This window comes from Falco peregrinus, chromosome W (assembly GCF_023634155.1).
Source record: "Falco peregrinus isolate bFalPer1 chromosome W, bFalPer1.pri, whole genome shotgun sequence".
In the NCBI taxonomy this organism is placed as follows: domain Eukaryota; kingdom Metazoa; phylum Chordata; class Aves; order Falconiformes; family Falconidae; genus Falco; species Falco peregrinus.
In genome coordinates, this window is record NC_073743.1 from 24007572 (window position 1) to 24026849 (window position 19278).

General features: G+C 43.1%; 1 pseudogene; it reads right to left on the minus strand.

Moving 5' to 3' along the window:
• Positions 1-7508: 7508 nt before the first annotated feature.
• On the minus strand, positions 7509-18623 carry LOC129783064 (cilia- and flagella-associated protein 53-like; annotated as a pseudogene).
• Positions 18624-19278: the final 655 nt, after the last annotated feature.

Below are 19278 nucleotides of genomic sequence, written 5' to 3' on the forward strand. Positions count from 1 at the left end.
AACCAGCTGCACTAAAAACATGGCTCATCTGAGAGGGAAAAATACCCGAAGCAAACAAAGGCAGAGCCAAACCCAGTGAATAATTAATTACCAGGGGTCATGCCAGCTCTAATCCCAGATCCAACACTAATTCTCTGCATCATGAAACAAGTCTCTCCACAATGAAAATCATACTTAACCTACTTGTTTCAGGATGCTTGGAGGATTAGTGTTCATAGAGCAATCTGAAGATTAAAAATGCTTTAAGTACCATAGTTTGAATTTAGCCTGACCACAAGAACACCCACAAAGCCCCAATGGACAGCAGGTTCTAACACACTTCTGTATTGACAGAGTTGTGCAAGCTAGAAACAAACATAGCTGTCACAGCACTATCAAAACTATCAAGCTGCAACAAGACTTTTACCACCCCATCCCAGACTGACTTCAATAAGTAGCTCCCACACCTTGCCCCAGCACAGCCATCAATCCCCCACAAGGTTCCAACAGTTCATCTACTGTCCATGCTGTTTCTCCATCATCTTCAGGCCAAACCACCCTGCTTATTGCCTCTGCTGCATCCGGATTCTTCCTTCTCCAGGCTCCTCTTCCAGCCAGCCTCTCCTCATCCAGGCCCCCTGCTTCTCCCAGGACCTCTCCTGAAGTGTATCCTAAGTGCTGAGTTGCTGGAAATTGTCTCCTTCAGGACAGAGAAGCTTCTTTTCATTTGGGAATCAAAACTTGTGTTGATCATATTTAACGAGCACTGGCTCTTAAATAGCATTTTACAGTACCACCTCTTGCATTCATGTCAAAGGCACTTAGAGGTGAAAATGAACCAAATACCACGACTTTTTTCTCTTCTAAGCAGAGCCAGTGGCTTCCTTGCAAGTACAGGACAGGTGTGGGAGATGCATGTGTTCCTCCAGGCTTGTCCTTGTGTTGCCATGACATATGGATACCCCAGGGACAGACAGACAGATGTACAGGTGATGGCACAGAGTGGTAAGGGACTCTGGAGGGCCCAGTGAGGTGAGAACAGTGCTGACACTGGAGGTTAGGAGTGTAGTTATCTGCTCTGCAACAGGCACCCCATCATTCCACATCAGCTCTGGGGTTTTGTTTAGGTAGAGGAGCCAGTTTGCTGTTGAATTCAGATGGGCAGGAAGAACCAGCATTTCTGCAGTGAAATCCCCTGACCCCCAAACTACAGTTACAGCATTGAATTTCAATGCACAAGCAGTACATTAACACTGACAACCCCATCCCAAAATCCTCCACAGAAGTACTTTGCATGAGGATCTCTTGCTGAGAGTGTGCATGGCCAGGGGTAAAATGAGAGCTGAGTCAACCTTATTCCTCAAAATTAGGGGCAATATTTGCACAGTTCAAAGTACTTTAAACTCTCTGTGTGTACATTAAGGTTTTCAGGGAAAGGTTTGTGCTTTCACTGGATGTCTCTTGTATATGGTACCCCCTGTGCAGGGCACAGTAGCAAGTAATGTAAAAATACAGAACATCAATTCAGACAGCTCCAAATGTCATTAGGACAGAGTTGACTGTTACTAAACACAACTCCAGGTCCTGAATTTTTGCATGCACAGGCATCCCAAAGACCTCAAATCCAGACTTCCTTCCTCCCGGGTTGTGCAGAAGTCACCACATCCTACGTGTCTGGGCATGATCTTTGGGTCTGGCTGGGGCTGTAAGTGTCACTGTACCCTGGGCATGGTTGCACTGGCTGTTTCTGCAGCAAGTGTTCCTACCTGTATTAAAATAATGATAAAATTAATTGAGGTTTTAAAACAATGAATAATTAACAAAGATAGATTTTCCTGCAAATAAAACTGGTTCTATCCAAAGCTAGATGTAGCTTTGCAGTGAGCCTCCAGCCCTGAAGGTGCTCCCACAGCCCTGGGAGCCTGCAGCCCAGCTCCAGGGAGCAGAGACTAAGCTAGCGTCATACCACAGGGCACCAGGAACTGCTTCCCAGCTCAATGCCTCATGCATGGCCAAAAACCTCAATATAAAAGCCCTTGTGAGCAGACAGGTGGGTGCAGAAAAGTCTTATAGCCTTGGCAAGCACCAAGGTTTTAAACAGTAGAGTGGGTCTGGGATGATGCGATCAGGGACTGGCATTCTCCCAGCCCTGCCACAGGCAAGTCACCCACATGCTCCACACCTCCACTCTTCCTCTGTCAACGTGCAAAATGTAATTAAAAAAAAAAAAAAAAACAAAGGAAAGAATATTTTTCAAAGCTCTAGTACCTGTATAAGTTAAGAGGCTGTAACTGCCTGTTTTTTAAATGACAGTGGTTTCATCTCTGGGTTGCTCACAGCCCTGGTGCAGGGAGAGGTCACCTAGCTATGGACCAGGCTGCTTCACTTACCAGCAGTGTCCCTGTGCTCTCCATTTAGTAGAAATTTGGCTCCAGGATTGCTCACTTGGTGTAAAATACCATACATATGAGTAGTAGCTAACACTCCTGGGGTTCTCAGGACCTGTAAGCTGCAGTTTCAGATCCATTTTGCTGGTTCTGTAAGTCACAAATCTAACATGAGAGTTGGTAGGAGGGAGGCAAAGGCACAACCACACTTTGAAACATGCTACTCAGCACTCTATTTGCCCAGTTTGCTGTGAGGACATTAAAGGAACTGGAAGAAGATGGACATCAATAGGATTAAGGAAATTCTTCAGTCTTGATACACAAAATCATTCTTACCACGTCGCTCATTCAACTGTTAGGGGCAGCAAGAGGAGTCTGCTGACCCACCCAGCCACTCAGCAGCCTGGTATGAGTCTTAACTGTTCTTCTCAGCCAACCTGAGGTCTACAGAACACTCAGCAGCAAAGGGGTCAGCCCCAACAATGTGTTCACCAACCACAGATTTCAAGTTTGGTTGCCCATTATCCCATGGGAATTAATTTCTGCTGAAGGCAAACCTCTCCCAGTCTGATCTTTTTATTTTTGTGCAGACTTCATGTTCATTGCAGAGGAGTTTTGCCTCCAGGAGCAGGAGCTCAGACACTTTATAAATGCTTGTAGCTCTGACCACCTTGTCTGAGTTATTATTTTATTAAAGAAGGATTTATTATGGTTCTGGATGGCTCAAATTCACCTAGCTCACCAAAGTGGCATTTTTTGCCTCTCATATTGGGTGTACCCAATGACAGTATCACAGCCTTTAATAACGTGCTTTAATTAATCCTGAAATTCTGAATGTGCTATTATGTTCATTTTTCAAAGACAGGTCACAGTAGTAAAGAAAAATCTGCATTGCTTGCACAGGGCCACACCAGGAGTCTGTGGCAGACCAGGAAATTAAGCTCTTAATCATTCTGCCAATTTGACCCAGCAGTGAGAGCAGAGACCTATGACTACCAGAGCTCTCCAGACTGATTAAACTATTTCCATTATCTGGGATGGCCTTTTCCCACTTGCAAAATAAGAGGAGCAGCTCTGAAGTCCTCTGTACAGCTTTGGAGACGGCTGCTGAAAAGCACTGTGCAAGGACCAGACATCCCGACTAACGAGCCACCTCTCCTGCTTTGCAGCATTTTCACATTGATGAATGTTTCCTTTCTCTGTGTCTGTAGGAGACAGATCCTGTTTGGATTCAAGTTGAAGGAACTAGACATGAAGAGGCTCTGCTCTGTCTAGTCACCTGTCTGGATGGTAGCAGGTGGTGAACTTGTCTCCTCATCTGCTATCTCAGAAAGTGGCTCTCAGAGAAGTTTTGTCTGTAAGCAAGGATAAAATCCCACCACACTCCTTTGCCCCTCAGCAGGACAACTTCTCTGAGCCAGGTTCTTCCACCGTTTACACCCATAATTAGCTGGGCTGCTCTGCTAAGATCACTGATACTGTTTCAGATTAATACACCTCTACCTGGCCTTTTGCAAACAGCTGTAGGGCTTTCTCCACAGACAAAAAGCATTTGTCAACTTCTTTTCTGCTTTAAAACAAGATGAGGTGACTGTGCAGGCAGTTTATTCCTGATTTGCTCCAAGAGGTCTGGGAGCTGAGGCTCCTGGCCTCCAATCTTGGCCACGTATCAGCTTCTCTGTGCACCCATTCATATTCACACACACAAGAGTCCTGGTACTTGCCAACAGGGAGCCAAACACAGAAAAAAGAAAGGGAGGGAGGAGAAAGATGGTAGGAGGAGGTTTCTTAGTGAGGGATAGAAGTTGGAGGAAAAGAGTGGAAAAGCAGGGGCTGGAGGAAAGATGGTGGAAGCTGAAGGAGGAGAGGGAAACATCTGCAGATAAGCAGCAGCAAAGGCTCAAATGGGAAAATGCAACAAAGAAGATTAAAAAAAAAAACATTTCCAAATGCCACAAAGTCTGTGAGCAAGAAAGGACATAAAGAAATTGATTCTTCACTTCCCTCCTCTGAAAAGGACAGAGGAGAAACTAATGAAATACATACCAGGGAGCTGGTCGAGGGCAATGCTATGAGGAGAAGCTGAATTGCTCCCACCTGTCCTCCTTGTGCCACCCACTGCTCCTCCTGCATAAAGGGCAATCTGACCAGTAATATGGGGAGCCAAGAGGTTGTTGAGGAGGTGTCCCTCCTCCCCACTGGCAAAACCCTTCTGAGACCTTCTTGTTAACATTTGGCCATTTTTTGTGTTGCTCCATTGTAAAATGTTGGTGCTCCACCTGCCCCATTCTGTGTGTTCAGAGTGTGGCATTAGTGGCAATCCAAAGAAGCAGAGTTGCCATCAAAATGATAAATAATACCCCTTTTTGCAAGAAAATGATAGCTTCAGTCCTGCACAATTAATTCTGTCCAAGCAGAGGTCTCAGACTAGTTTTGAGACTCTGATATTCCACAGATCATTCAACAGCTATCAGAATATATGCAAAGCAGTATCAGCTCTTTACTGCCCATGCCATATTAGAAGAATTCATTGTTTTTCCTTTAACAAGGAAGATTAAGATAAATCACCAAGTACTTTTTGTCTAAATGCAAAAAAAATTCTGCAAATATTTGCAGATGGAAAGGCATTTTAATAAAAGTTTGCTGAAACTCTTCTACAAATTTTCTTTGTCCAGATTTTAAAGAAAGCCTACATATCGTTCGTGTCATAATAATACACTGTTATACTGCAGAGAACATACAGTATTCTTGTATGAAAAGATTAAGTGCTTTGATTTGGACCAGTCATTTTGTCAAAAAAATCCATGGGAAAAAATAACTTTTAAAATAATAATTCTTGTATTTTCCAGTTAAATATTTTGAGCGTCACAGTGGAGAAGCACTAACTCGAGTCAATTATAAACATCCTTAGAAAACGTTTTTAAAGGCAACTGAGTGAGCTAAAATATCATAGTAACTGATATTGAGAGTTAGACGTTAGTTTTCTTCTCAAAGGATGGGTGTTCACTAGTTTCTCACAAGGCCTTGACAGAATGTCCTGTATCCTTTCTTGGTAAGCTCTCTCTGCTGATAGACCCAATTCATATTCTTGCTGCTTCTCTTCTTCCTCAGCATCACGGGCCTGTTGTCAATAGGCAATTTGAGCCATGAGTTGTTCTTAGTATTCTTTTGCTTCCTTTACTTTTCTGGAAACAGCATGCAAATAGATTATTTATGAAGTGTAGGTAAAAAAATAAACAACTTTTTATTTATTATTATTTAATCTGTTAGCATTCAACCATAGAATAAAGAACCATTCAAAACTCCTTTTAGGTGTTAAGAATAACTACCACTCTGTTAACCAAATGCTACATGCTAACCTAAACAATCTTTAGAGAATTAATTGCATTCTGTTGTATCCGATAGAGCAGATTGCAAAATCAGTGCTTAAAAAAAATAAAAAATAAAAAAAAAAGAGTAAGAACAACTCCTTGCAATCAGCATGCCCTTCACTGCTTCACTGCCCCTCACAGTGGCAGTGAGAGGACAGAGAATGAGAGCGTCAGGCCTGAGTCCTTTCCCAGCTCATGCTCATTGCTGCTGCAGCCTTAGACCCCATCTCCACTCCCCACTCCCTCATTCTGAAGATTACAAGTTACTGCCAACAGGGGAGGCAGGGTGCAGGCTCCTGCTGCGGCTTTGTACTAATAATCTAGGGAAATGGCTGTCAGAAGTAATCATTCTTCCTTCTACCTCGAGACTCATATATTACTTTGACCACCCTCTGGAGAAGCAGTGGAAATCTACCTACGTGTTCAGGCACTTCTAGAGCAGGAGTCACACAGACTCACACAGACACTTAAAATGCCAGCAAGTCAAGACTTGTGCACTAATGCAACGCGTTGAACCACAAACACCAACACCACTGAACACCACCTTTGCTGAGTGAAGCATATCCAAAATGAAGCCCGGCATGTTTCCTTCTGAAGGGTGAGATTTCTGCCGTAGCCAGGAGATTGTTACCAACGCAGCCATCAGAGAACACAACAGATACTGGCTCTGGAATGAGCTACCCGGTTACCTCCCACAGACAAGTGTGGAGCAAGGGCAGGAGTACAAAAGGGAAATGGAATAAGTGAACTAAGGCCCTTTGCCCTAAGCTTTGCATGACACCCAGAGGAACATTTCAGCTACTGCGTATAACTATATTCTCACCCTCAGCTGTGAGATAAGCAGAATCCCATGCAGCTGGGTTACACACAGCAGCCTGGTGTTTTGGTGGCTGCCTATACGATTGTTTAGGGCATGTGTGTGGGTGGAGTTCAGCAATAAGCCTGAACACACTTGTTCTCCTAGGTAAGTAACAAACTAACCTTTCATTAACCCTCCTCCCCAAACCTCTGCCATTCATAATAACAGCTTGGAATATGAGGGGGTGTATTTAATAACATATATGTAAGTCGCACGATGGTCTCAAAAGCCCAAAACAAGGATATATAATGAAACATCATTATTTGTACAATGAGATCAGAATTAGTGATTTAATACCAATTGCAATATAATAGGGCTGCTATTGAGCAGTTCAGAGCTGAGAGGCTGCATGGTGGCAGAGGCTCTCTGAAAAGAAGAAAGTCCACCCAGTGCTCTTAAGACTTATCTGAAAATGAGAATTAGCCTACCCAGAAGCTTAAAAGATTGAGCTGCAACAAAATGAAAGAAAAATACCTTGCATGTCTTTCTTTTTCTATATGCTTGAGTTCTGCGATTGCTTCAGCTAATAACTTCCTCTCTTGAGCAAGTTCTTGCTGCTCCTTTGCATTTCTCTGCACTGCAAAAAAAACCAAAAAAACCCAAAAAAATCGCTTTCAGAAGGTAACAGCACTGCTAAGTTTCAAGGAACAGCAAAGTGAATTCAAGCCAAGTAGCCTAAACAGCAAGCCTGAGTTTTGTTGCTTCTGAAGAGGCACACAAACAAGTGTATTCTCAGCTTGTTTTTCATCCACTTGAATAAAAAATATATTCAGAACTTATTAATAACAATAATTAATAATAATGACTGATTCCTCATGCAAGCCTTACTTTACTAAGCTTTGCTCTGGTAATAGCAATAGGAAATTAGCGTAAGGAATGCCCGTAGGAGTAAAGTTTCAGATGCAGATTCAGAGACGGTAGCATTGTTGTCCACTCAACCATACAGCCTGTGCATGCTGGGCCAGATGGTCTTCCCAAAAGCCATGTGTCGTACCCTATCTGCCTTTGCCACGGCTTGCATTCACGCAGTAAGTTTGGTGCACAGACAGCGAGCTGTTACTACTTGCACTTCTCAAACTGCAGTTGTCTTGTATTCAGGACATCTTTCAGTAGCTGCTTTCTAGCCTCCTTTTCTAATCACATTTGTTCAGCCTTCTTGGCCCAAACCTTTGCCAACTCTTCATCGAGGAGCTTGTCCACCTCCTTTTCTCACTGTTTCTCCTCCTCCAGCTGTTGAGCTAGGTGTGCCAGGTAAGTCTGCTGCTCCTTCAACAGCTCTTGCTGCAAACACAGACATTTGCAGATCTGAGTTAATTAGTTCAACAAAGCCTTTCAAAACATGATGAGAAGTGGTAGTCTGGGGCCAACATGGGAACTGGGAGCCTAGAGCTCCATTCCAAACCCTGTCATGGGAAAGAGCTGTGCAGAATCTTCTTCCTGGCCAGTTGGCAGTGCCTAGACAACAGCGTAAGAGCAGAACAAACAGAGAGTGACCCTTTCCCTCATAGCAGCTCAGCTGCCTACAACACAGAGTTTACAAACTTTTCACAGCTAACCAGGTGATAACCAGGGGAATTTTACAGGTGTGCTTAACTGTAAGCATTGCAACTAATGTATCCATGACATTGCCAAGCTGTGCGAGGCTGTATTATGTAATTTAGCTACTAGTAGAATGCTGCATTGTATAGCTTAGCTACTAAGTAGATAAGAACCGATCCAAAACCAAGACACGAGTCAAGAGTGCTGAAACAGGGCCAGAAGAAGAGAAGGTCATGAAAAGAAGAGGAAGATGATGAAGAGGATGAAGATGTTCCAATCGACCACCAGAGGACCCCTGACCCATTAGACCACACATGCATAGTAAATGTGTAAATATGATAAGTAGTTCTTGGAACTGTAATGAATATGCTAATAGTTTCTCAGAAATGTCATTAATATGCATAGATTGGACATATAAAGACAAACAGTGAACAAAGTTGGTATGCACATTGGTCAGAACTTATCCCCCGTGCATCCAGCACCAAAAATAAAGCATGCCTGCCTTCTAACACTCCAAACCGGGTATTAGAGAGTTCTGTCTCCGATTTTTCGGTATCGCAGGCTACTCGCCATCGCCTGCATTAGAAGCCTTTGGATCCAATAAATATAAGAATAAATATCATCTCCTCTAAATTTGTGCCAAGGTCTAACAGTGAGTTTATACAACTTCCCTAAACTGCATGAGCTTCCAAATACCTTGAGCAGAGTAATGAATGCAGCTCCCTGCTCTGTCTCAAAGTTACCCTGAGACCTGTTTTCACCCTGAAGTTGGACAATCAATTTGTTTTAAATTTAGCAAGTGAGACACACATCCATCATTTCATGGCATCTGCAAGATACTTAACGTGAGTTTTTGCATCTATATATACAGCTATTAAATATTTAAAACTATTTATTAGTATTAATGAATTTGAAGTTAAATATTTACTTTCCTCTGCAGTTATGAATATTTAATAAATCAGATCCATGACAAAAAATATTTTTCTAACCTCCATTACAACCATACAGTATAAGGATGAAAAAGCTCAGGTGATTTATACACAATGAAATCAGCACGGAGGGACAAGATTCCAGCATTTCCTGAGAGCCCCCTTCTTTTGTCTAGCACTCACTGTGGTTTTAACAGAAAATGGGTTGCTTCTGAGAAGCAGAGAGCTGGCAGGAGGAGAGGCAACAGGCCATGCAACAAAAGCAGCAACTTCTTTAGAGAAAAGGGCTTGTGTCTGATCTCATTTATACTGTGAAGTTCACTAAGGGCCACAAAATTAGTCTAGATGAGGTGCTGCCCCACAACTTCACAATGAACACCTTTAGCGCTTACTTTTCTTTTTGTTTTTTCCTCAGCATCCTCCTGGGGTTCCTGAAGAGATTTTTCTAGGATCTTCAACTCTAGGGCAAGTTCACCTTGTTTTTCTTCATTAAGATGATTCTTCTTGTCTTGTGCTGCACTGAGCAATGTATCCTTGCATTCCTTCTGTTTCTGTAGTTTCTCCATCGTTCATTTCCTATCTTAAGCAGTTGCTGCTGTTCTTCCTACAACGGTAAAAATAACCAGTTTGTAAAATCATTGCATACCTAAGTGATGGCTAGAACTAGTTTGATTGGAACACTGAAAAGCGAAGATAAATATTTAAAGCCTTTCTGGCTGACATTAGAGAATTAGCATCATCCATTAGAAAGCATGAACATTTTAGCATATCATTCATTAGAACTCAGGATTTTTCTCTTTAATTATCACATGCACTTCAATACCAAAACACTGGAATGCCTGGTGTTCTCCAAATACTTCAAGCAGGCAGTCATCTGTTTAGAGAAATCAGTATCACTGCAGCACATATAGAATCACTTACGTTTGAAAAGACCTTTGAGATCATCGAGCCCAACCGTTAACCCAGCACCACCAAGCCCACCGCTAACCCATGGCCCTGAGCGCCACATCTACATGTCTTTGAAATCCCTCCAGGGCTGGTGACTCCACCACCTCCCTGGGCAGCCTGTGCCAGGCCTTGGCCACCCTTTCCATGACAGGATTTTCCCTCATTCCCAACCTAAACCTCCCCCGGCACAACGTGAGGCCGTTCCCTCTCTCCTGTCGCTTGTTCCCTGGGAGAAGAGCCAAACCCCCCTCTCTCCAGCCTCTGTCAGGGGGTTGTAGGGAGCCAGAAGGTCTCCCCTCAGCCCCCTCCTCTCCAGGCTGACCCTCCCCAGTTCCCCCAGCCACTCCCCACAGGACTTGTGCTCCAGCCCCTTCCCCAGCCCCCTGCCCAGCTCTGGACATGCTCCAGCCCCTCAGTGCTCCAAGGCTTCACGCAAAGCCATAACCACTAACAGAGCCATGTGTTCCTCCTGTTTCTGCTTATATTATCTGTCCCGCATCTGTTCTGGATGTTCAGAGCACTGCGTCTCTACTGGACATGAGATTGCACAAAGTAAGTAATTGGATCCTTATATTTTGATGGGCAGTTACTGAATTTCCATGGCTTCAAACCATTCTACTTCATATTGGAAAGAACAGAAAAATGGACAGTAACGCTGAGTTCTTAAGAAAAAACAAATGAAAAATAGCAAATGTGTATTCAAGATCAAACAAGTATATGTGTATTCAAGATTATTTAGTTGAAAAAATAAACCCAAAATAGCATCAATAAAGTAACTTAGCATAATTCCTGAACATCCTGCATTTGCATTTAGAAGTACAAATGCACTCAAACATAGTCATAAAACAGTATGTAACCATCATTAACTTATCTACAGGTCTTAGAAACAAATGCTTCAGCAGTCTTGAAGGTACACAGTTTTTTGTCAACCTGTTTTTAAATTAAATGTCTCTTTTGTAATGTAAATCTTCTAAAATGCATCAGCAGGTTTGTCATACACAGCATGTCTCATCTTTCCCATATGGAAGTACAAGCTGCACTTCCTAAGGAACAAATTGTTATGCTGGACATAAAGCACTCTCTGATTCTTGCTGCATTTCAAAGCCAAAGCTGACTTTGCTATCTGCCTGAATAGTCAAATTCACTTTCAGAAGCTGGTAAAACAGCTTTGAAACTCAGCCTATATTATCTGAGCCACAGAATAAGTAATCCAAAAAACTCTGAACAGTAAAGACTGAAAGTGGAAACAGCAGTCTACTGGCCAAGTTGGCACATGTCTCAGGCTGAATTCTGACATCAGTGAAGTTGTATGAGAGTAGCCAAGGATGGGATCCATGGTGCTTATTCTATGAAAGTTTATACGATGGGGTAACACAACATTGTAAATGTACAAAGAAATTGTTAACAACCATCCATCTTCAAGCCAGGACCAAAGTCCAGTGGCAGAAACCCATCTAACATTTGTGAGACTACAGCCAGAATAACACAATTTCAATTACCTTCTCAATAAATCACAATTTTTTAATGGAGAGAAAAGACAGAGGGGGAGGAAGGCAGCTATGTAGGTAATGTAGCTAATGCAAAAATTGCTGTCTGTTTTGTCATCCAGCCTGAGATATCCTGATACACATATATAGTCTATCATGGAAAAGGTGCGAGTTTCACTTCACAACATAATCTGTGTCCATTGCAACAACCAGAAGAAATTACTACACACAGAGAAACTTAGCGACCCCTGATCGTTAGAGGCTACCAACACCACACTGAGAAACTTGTAATGGGACCATCTGTCACATCTCTCTTCTGCTGAAAACGGATTACATCCCATTTTTAACACAGAAACTCTCCTTTACAGACCCTTTGAAGAAGGCTTTTTTTTCAGAGACTAATCCACTTCACCAGAAATGTATCCTCTTGACAGTGCCCAAGGCAACTGTCTTCAGGGGAAGCTACAAAGTCTTCTATTCTAATAGCATTTTTTCTGAAAAGGCCAGTTACGTAGAAGTCATCTTTGCCTGGGAGGTTTGACAGTGCCTTAAAAGTTGTTACAAGAAAATAATATTATTCTGCATGTTTTTAAATAAGTGAAACATTACAGCCTAGCTTGAAATAAGGACTCTACTGTTTTACAGCCAGGATTTTCAAAGCTTTAAGATTCATTACTGTCATTATTTTTAAAAAGTAGTGAATTATATATCTTGCCAACATCAGCTTCCAGTGCCTGACAGAGTACCCTGAGTGATCAGTCAACTACATGTAAATAGCCGTAAAACAAAGACCAAGTCTGAACTAGTCTCCCATAACTCACAAAGTCAACACAGAATACTGTGAACTAGCAAGCCTGGTTCAAAAGCCAGCACCACTACAGCAAGTCTAGACTGGGGAGAGCTGAGGAAAAAAATAGGGTAGTAGCCAAACAGTTGGGACAAGGTAGCCAAATGCCTCCTGCGATGTGATGCTCAACAGTAGCCAGCACCGATAGGTGAGAAAACTTAGGCACTGCTTGCTAATTTGTTTTTTTTTAAAAAAAAAGAAAAAGTAGATTCTGAAATTCAGTCAGCTGGAGCATAAGCAGTCGGGATTTTTCATATCAATATGTCTCCTCATGTATGTGTCAGGGTCCTGAGTGTACCAACAGGCTCTGCAACCTCTCTGCAGCGGCTTGGCTGCCTGTGCTCACAGCCAGCCCTGACATCACCCCTGGATCAGTGAGCTGGGAAAGAGCAGTATGAGAAAGGGCTGAGAGGAGTCGCTTGGGAGCTGCAGTTAAGCTCAGGTTCTCGCCTTTGGCACTGCCTGCGTAACCTACGCTGTAGTTATCCCTGTGCCTAAGTTCGATCCTGCTTCAAACCTGCTGACTTGACTTGCTGCCTTCATCTTGGATTTCATCGCTACAGACCTGCCGAGCAGTTTGGACTGTTAGATGACAACCCTGGTTACTGTCAGCAGACCTGCTCTGCTCCATTCCTTCGGGTATTGTGGGACTCTTGTTGGAGAGGACAGCATACCCGCCTGCCTTGCTGTCACCTTTGGCTCCTGGCTCACCTTCCCTTCTGGGGTGCACTTACTGTGATGATTAAACATATATATCATGATCTGAGATCTAGTGTTATGCATTACAGCTGGGACACAAGACTAGCTATCCCACAGGAAACTGGAAATCAGAAAACTGCAAAAATATCTGGCAAAAGCTTAAAAACATTTCCATTTCCCACAAAAGCTCTGAGAGGCCTTGAATGCCAAAATCCTTTACAATGCGAAGTTTCAAAAGATGTATTTCCCTCTGTAAACAGGAATGCATTTGCCACAGCTCTGGAAAAGAGGCTTAGCATAATAGGGCAGTCTCAGATACTAATGGAATCGGTGAAGATACAAATAAGGTATGGATTAATCTAAATATCTAGTAAACCTATCATTAGGAGGGCCTTATACACAATGCCAAATTGCAAATTATATGGAAATTACCAGCAATCGAGCCTCTTCCTCCTTCAGCTGCTTCGCCTCCTCTTTGTGAGCACTGAGCACTGCTACCTGGGCACTGAGCACATTCAGGATTTCCTGATTCTCTTCTGCTGACTTCTGCATATTCACCACCTCTTGCTTTTCCTTAGCCAACCTATCCTCTTTCCAAAGCTCTGGAAACATCTTCTTCTTCTGTTGCTTTTTCAGTTCCTCCTCCAGAGCTAGCTGGGCCAGCTGGTCTGCACACAATTCCTTCTGATGATTCGTTATCCAATGTACATGAAGCTCCTCGCATTGTTCTCTGAAAGGCAACATAAAAGTTTAAAAAGTCTCCAAATAATAAGCAAGTCTGGAGGTGTGTGATGGGATGGAGGCTCCCAGCTCAGAACTACTCAAAGGATTTTGGCTTAGGGTGCCAAATTCTATACCTGGTCTAACACTGACTCCTTGTGAAGCCTAAGGAATCACAGAGAGCCTGATTTGACGGAGGTTTGGCCATTAGTGAGCGGAAGAGAAAGTCCTATATTTTCATTTGTTAAAAAAAAACCCTGAACTCAGCTATATATACATGCACAATGTATACATACAATGTGTATTTTATATAAAATGTATATATGTGTTGACGCAGAAGGCTCGGACACAACTTATATGACCAATGTGATCAAGCTAGTGCCACTTTATTAATAGACTCACAGCAATTTATACTCTACAGGTGCTATTAATAGACCCACACCAATTTATACCCCCAGCTAAAAATACACACGCTACGCACACTTTGTTATGTACAAGGTGATAGGTTAAAACTACTCGTTCACATGCTTCCACCTCCCCTATGATTGGTCCCGGTGTGGTGCCCACACGCTGCTCCCCCCTTGTGCAGGCATCCTGCTTTTTCTCATCTTTCTGTCCAACTCTCTTATCTCTCTGCAAATACAGTTTCTTTGTCTCCCTTGGCCTTGCATATGTCCTTCACAACATCTGCAGCTTGTTACAGCTTCAGCCTGCTTGGCCTGCTATTACAACAGTTACTTGGTCTGGATTGCTCATAATACATCTGTTGTCTTCCAGCCACCCTACAAATCCCCCTTTTTGTTTTTGAGCGATCCAGACCCCTTTTATCATTCAGTTCATCATTCTCATAAAGCAATTCCACACACAGCCTGCGACGAGCGAGGGAAAGCAAGCAGCCGACTCAATATGAGTGATAAAGCAAGCTTCGATTTATTACGGCGCAATTATGTCTTATATACAGTTCCAGTTAATTATGCCTACAAGTCATCTGCTGATTGGCTAAGCTCTAAAGGGTTACATTTTCATACGTCCTCCTACTTGCAGTTTCTGCGGATAGCTAGCTACATATTTTTTTTTCCTCTCTTGTCTACGCGAATTCCTCAAAGTTATTTACAACATTAGGCACAAGGCCAGTGTTTTTCTCAGCTTCCTTATCAGCATGCCTCAGCATAGCTGCAAGGCCTGCTTCAGCTAACTTACGCTAACTTTGTTTCACAAAGATCTTTAAGGGAGTCATGGCCATGATCACACAGCCATTCTGCAACATTTCCCCCTTTTTCTTTTTGGACAAGGAAAACTGGTCCAGTTACATGCTCAAATAATTTTTGAATACAAGAGAGAGCACAGCTTAAACATACGAGTGCAATGATAACAATTATTACTATAAGCAACACACTTTACAACAGCCCTTTCAAACTACCAGAAGACCACCCTAATAATAGAGCACCATAACTTTGTCCATTAATTATCAGAGGTCCTCGGACACGAGTTGCGATTTTTTGTGGTCGGTTGTCAATTAATGTTGTATCTACTGCTGTTGCCAGGTCCAGGCCGAGGCTCCTTCGGGTGGCGGGTTGTAACACGGTGTCTGCCGATAAGAGTTGGTCATGTCTCCTGGAGGGGGTGTCGTGAAGGTGACAGGAGTCACGATTGGGGTCGACACGCTGCGGCTCCTTGCGCTCGGTTTCTCGTTTCCCGTCTGCCGACAGACGTTGGTGCTGTGGGTCCCTCGCTGACAATTTTGGCACCACACTTGACGTTGTCGACATCGGTCATGGGTATGTCCTGGCTTCCCGCATCGATAGCAGGGGAAGTCTCGGCGCGTGGTGGTCGCTGGCTTTGGGGGCGCGGTAGCCCCAGGGGGGCGCAGAGGCGCAAGCGCTGCAAAAGCCTGACTTTGGGCTTGCACTAAATCTCTCCCTACTGCTTGGATTGCTTCCACTAGCAAGGCTTGCTGACCTACTGGCACCCAACTCATTCGCTCTAGCATTGTTTCTACAGAAGAATCTAAGGGCAGGGTTACTAAAATGCCTTTGGTGTAACTGTTACTATTCTCCAGAATACACTGGCACAATAACGGCCCTTTCATAAAGTTAGGTATATCTGGTGGGCTCACTGTGGAGGCCTGACTCATTCACTGTACTACGTAACTGACTTAATATTTTCCAATCAAAGCCTCCCAGGTTCCCTGTCTTTGGTTAGCGGCATTCATCTGATACGTTACAGGGAAAGCTTGTGGGGGGTTGACTTGCTCAGCAATATCAAATATTCCCTGAGCAGCTGCTTCTTGTGCTATTTTTTGCCAATTAATGTGCGTAGAACGCACCAGTTCGTTTACTGTATTTTTTGTTCCTTTTTTTTTTTTTTTTTTTTTTAATTTTGTATTGACTGCCCACTGCTATTTTCTTCCTCAGCAGCACTTTCGTCAGATGTGTCCCCGCCCTCTGGCCCCCCCGAGGCTACTTCGCCGGAGGGGGGGGCGGAGGACACGAAGGGTCTATAGGTGGTACAGTGGGCTCTATAGGTGGTACAGAGAGCACTGTTTGTGATAAAGGGGGTATTGGAATGTAATTTTCACATGGCATAATTTTTCCTGCATTAGGATCTGCGCTTGCAAGTCGGCTTGTTACTGCTGCAGCAAGGCGCTTTTCTGCTTGATATCTTTTTATACAATTAATAACTTCATGCCATGATTTCATCAATTTTTTTGCTGCCTTATCATCATCTATTACTAAATCCCATAAACAATCCCCATAATTACGCCATTCTTCTACTTCAAACATATACTCAGGATCTGCAAAATATCCTTTTGCTTTACCTAATGCAATTAACCCGGCCAGATCTTTTAAAGGGCCTACTCCCCGCTTTTCTATAAAGCATTGTAAAAGTGCTAGCGCTACCTCTTTTTCCATTGTGCACTCCTTAAAGTCCTCTTTGTTGCAGCCTTTTCCCTTGGGTAGCAGCTCACGGACGGCAAACCCCTTCTTTAATTATCCTGGGCTCAAGCACGGATCGGGTACGATGCCAGCATCAGCCGATCTTCTGCTCTCTGGTCGCTGCTACCAGTGCTTCTCCGTCCTCGCTGTCCGGTGAAGAACAAGGTTAGGGGTCCCTTGCTCGGGCACCACTTTGACGAGCGAGGGAAAGCAAGCAGCCAACTCAATATGAGTGATAAAGCAAGCTTCGATTTATTACGGCGCAATTATGTCTTATATACAGTTCCAGTTAATTATGCCTACAAGTCATCTGCTGATTGGCTAAGCTCTAAAGGGTTACATTTTCATACGTCCTCCTACTTGCAGTTTCTGCGGATAGCTAGCTACATATTTTTTTTTCCTCTCTTGTCTACGCGAATTCCTCAAAGTTATTTACAACATTAGGCACAAGGTCAGTGTCTTTCTCAGCTTCCTTATCAGCATGCCTCAGCATAGCTGCAAGGCCTGCTTCAGCTAACTTACGCTAACTTTGTTTCACAAAGATCTTTAAGGGAGTCATGGCCATGATCACACAGCCATTCTGCAACAACAGCCCAATATCATTAAAAAGATTACAATGGCAATTAATACCATTATCCTGTGCAGAAACAAATCTTTTAACCATCCAGTACTTCCTAAACTCTGTAGCCAGTCCGTTAACCTGTTCTCAGTCTTTATGGCCTGTACATTTTTTCTCAACTCAGCAAGCTGCTTATGAATAGAGTTTGAGTGATCAGTCAAATTCATACACTTTCCTTAGCGCTGTTCACTATAGGCTATTCTCTACTGTTCATGCTGTTTCCTTATCTTCTAGAGGTGAGATCACATTCCTCCTTTGTTTCTGTCTCATCCTAGTTTCTTCTCATACTCCCTTAAAGCTATTTAACTCTTTGCTGCAGGATCTCAGCTGCACATCATCAAAGCAAGGCCAAAACTGCACATTATCGATGTCAAAACAACCCACTGTCTCTGTTCTGTACAATTCTACAGTTCCCCCTTTTTGTTTTTGAACAGCTAGTACCAGGTTTGCCATGTTCTGCAGGGCCCTTGCAAACATGACAGCAACCAAGGCAATAGCAAACAAACAATACTGCCAATTGAGTGAATGGATGCCAAAAAGGCTGACATTTTCTCAGATTTTGATAACATGTTGCTGCAATGGGGCGCCTAAAACCCACACAGCACATACCATCCAAATCCACACAGCCATGTCCTTGAGCCAACAACAAAAACCCAATAGTTGCTTTGTTTTGTATGTAATGCTGGCAAATTTGACTCGCATTCTTGACTGCCTAACAAACAAGGTGATTTAACTTTTAATGGTTTCCCTGTTTTTACTCCGGATAAGAGAAGAACCTCTGCAATACGTTCCCATCAGTTCCATAAATCAACTACATCATTACATGCTTCATCCAAAGTTATATTGCGTTTAAGCGCATTATGCTTATCAGCATGTTCACGTGTTGATTTATGTGGGTGTCATGGTCCCATCATAGCCTCCTACTACATTAGCATCTACATAAAGACAATTATCAACATTCAAAGTGCCAACAATATCAACTTCTTGTGGGTTAACATTATACAGAGGCAACCAATTATCCCAAATATCAAGGCTTTCAGTAAGATTCTTCATTCCCCACATACATTCATTTTTTTGCAACAATGTCTGCAAGTCAAGAAGGGCACACCAAAGAAGGACTGGTTCAGTAAGGAGGCCACACATTAGTTGTTGGGTTGACTGGTGGCAGCACGCTAAGCTCAGGCCGCACACAGTGAGCAGGGATCCATCACAGACCTTTGTCTGTAGAAACACAAGCATAACCTCTCCCCCAAGTTAACAATTTGTGGGATCCCGACCAATGCCTGGTACGAGGGTCTTTCATGCGTACTAAGACACCTTCATGCTTTTGCTGCTTGTCACCAATTGACACAAAATGTCGCACAATGGGAGGCACCGCATGGTTGGCAGAGATTTTCAGAAAGTTCAAAACATAACATGCTTTCTCTAATCGTGCCTCTGCGGTCATTCCCTTCATGCCCCCCCCCCCCCTTTTTTTTTTTTAATATGCAATCAGAGACACTTTACTGTAACAGAGAAGCCCATATTTACATCTCTGAGCCCAGACACAAACCGCAGCTGCATGCACCACCAGGCTCAGGGCAGAAATCATTCATGCAGTTACATAGCTATATATCACTACAAGCGTGCAGACACCTATTAATCATTAAGCAAGTTAAGAGTGTGTACTACTCTACAGAAGAGATAAGAGAAGCAAAAAAAAAAAAAAATATGTGTTATGCTGCATTCCAGAACTCAGCCTGAGAGTTACAGTCTGCTGTGAGTTCTGCGTTATAATCATTTGACACATGTTAGGGTTGCAATTGTGAAAGTTGCCCATTTACAATTTTCATTGGCATTATCATAGCTAGTTGTTTTAAAAGCAACCCTTGACCTTCCTCATGCTCGACTTGTTGCAAAATATTCTGAAGCCAATCAATACAGGTAGTATATGACTCTTTAGGACCCTGCAAGACCGT